This window comes from Tupaia chinensis, unplaced genomic scaffold (genome assembly GCF_000334495.1).
Source record: "Tupaia chinensis unplaced genomic scaffold, TupChi_1.0 Scaffold000605_1, whole genome shotgun sequence".
Lineage (NCBI taxonomy): Eukaryota > Metazoa > Chordata > Mammalia > Scandentia > Tupaiidae > Tupaia > Tupaia belangeri.
In genome coordinates, this window is record NW_006160123.1 from 2,314,282 (window position 1) to 2,316,769 (window position 2,488).

A 2,488-nucleotide genomic window follows, 5' to 3' on the forward strand; every position below is an offset into this window, starting at 1 on the left:
AATTTCAAAAATGTTTCTGGGAATACCATAATACAACTATGATCTCAACATTAAATAAAATCATGGCATAAATGTTTAAAAAGGAAAAAAATGTGTAAACCTCTGAAGGATGAAGGAATTCTGGCTAATCAACAACAGTGATGAATTATAAATAGAGGACTTGCCAGATTGGTGTGAGTGGTTTTCTGGGGGTTTTTTGGATTAAGAATTCCAGGAACAAGAGAAAAGAAGTATACTCTATATTGAGCTATCAGTAAAGCATTTTGATCTAGTATCTTGTGAAATCTCAATTACCAAACTAGTTTGTAGTGATTTCCAGGTGAGAGGGGTAACTGGAAACTCTCCAGGAAGAGAGGAACAAATGAGCAATGCCAGGGAATTTTTAAAAAAATTTTTATTGTGAAATATACATAAAAAATGGTAAGTGCAAATTTTCTGTTTAAAGAAAAACCTAAAGTGAACAGCCAGTTTAAGAAATAGAACACTGAGGGGCCAGCAGATGGTGTAGTGGTTACATTGCTGGACTACCACACAGCCAGCCATGGTTCAAGTCCCAGGCCTGGTGGCTTGAAAAGAAAATCATGCCAGCCACGTGTATGTGCGTGTCTGAGATCCCAGAAGGAGAGTGGAAGAGAAGGGATTGCGGCATGGCCGTTCCCCTTGGGGAGTGATTTCTCACTTTCCCTCTCACCGTCTCTGTCTTTCTCCCCTGGTGAGCACACACGCCCTATGGCAAAAACCTTCTTAAAAAAAAGAAAAAAGAGGAAAAGAAAAGAGAAGAGAAAAGAAAAGAAAAGAAAAGAAAAGAGAAAAGAAAAGAAGACACTGGAGGTCAGCAGGTGGCAGGCATGGTGTTTAAGGTACTGGATTCCCACATGGCTAACCGAGATTAGGATCCTGGACCCAGAGGTTTGAAAATCACACCGGATACATGTGTGCCCAAAACCCCAAGAGAAGATTGGAGGAGAAGGGGATTGTTTCCCTGTGGTAATCCCCCTGGGGGGTGATATCTCACTTTTCCTCACTCTATTTCTTTGGCAAGTACACGCACCCTATTGCCAAAAGCTAAAAACAAAACAAAAATCTACACTGAAATAGAACACAGAACACCTTGTATCCTTTTTGCATCACAAATTCCTGCTACCTTTCTCCACTCCAGAAAAAACCATTATCCCAGGGCCAGCCCATTACATGGTCATTAAGGCAGCTAGATTCCACATGACCAATTGAATGGTTTGAGTCCTGAACCCAGCAGCTTGAAAAATGCCCTGAATGAAACCAGCAGATGGCATAATGGTTACATCGTTGGACTCCCACGTAGTCGACCACAGTTTGAGTCCTAGACCCAGTGGCTTGGAACTTACAGTGGGTGTGTGTACATGCATGCCCAAAATCCTGAGAAGAGACTGGAGAAGAAGGGATTGTGGCATGGCCATCCTCTCTTGGGAATGACTTCTTGCTTTCTGTCTCTCTGTCTTTCCGGCGAGTGCACGTGCCCTATAGCAAAAACCTCTTTAAAAAAGAAAAAGAAGGGGCTGGCAGGTGGCATGGTGGTTAAGGGCGCCGGTCTCCCACATGGCCGACCTTGGTTCCAGTCCCAGACCTGGCGGCTTGCTTTCTCACTTTCTGGGGACTAGCAGGTGGCATGGTGGATAGAGCACTGGACACTCCCACATGGCTGATCACGATTCGAGTCCTGGACTTGGTGGCTTGCTTTCTCACTTCCCCTCTCTCTCTCTCTCTCTCTGTGTGTCTCTCTCTGCCAAATTAAAAATAAATGAATGAATAAATAAAAGTTTTTAAAAAGAAAGAAAAGAAAAAGGAAAATGCCCTGAACATGTGTGTATGTGTGTGTGCGTACCCAAAATCCCAGGAAGAGAATGGAGGAGAAAAGATTGCAGTGTGAACGTCCCCTATGGGGATGCTTTCTCTCTTTCTCCCCTCCCCTGGCTCTCTGGCAAGTGCACATACCATCTGGCAAATTAAAAGGGAGAAAGAAAGGAAATCATTTTTCTAATTTTTAAAAAATAATTATTTATTATTTATTATTATTATTATTATTATTATTATAAAATTTGACCAGAGAGTCAGGGAAAGCGAGAAAGCAAGCTAGCAGGTTCAGAACTCGAACCGTGGTTGGCCATGAGGGAGTCCAGCACCTTAACACCACCCCACTTGTGGACTCCATTATTCTAACTTTTACAGCAGTTATGTTCTTGCTTTTCTTTATAGTGTTACCGTTTACCGATGAATTCCCCCACAAAGTAGTTTTGCCCGTTGTGAATTTTAACATCAAATCATACTCCATAAATGCTTTTGTTTCTGGCTTATTTTATTCAGCTTGATTTTGTTGTCCTTATATATTTTGTCTATGACTCATTTATTTTATTTTTTTTAAAGAATTATTTTATTTTATCTTTATTTATTTTATTTTATTTTGACCAGAGAGGAACAGAGAGAAAGAGAGAGAGAAAGAAAGAAGTGAGAA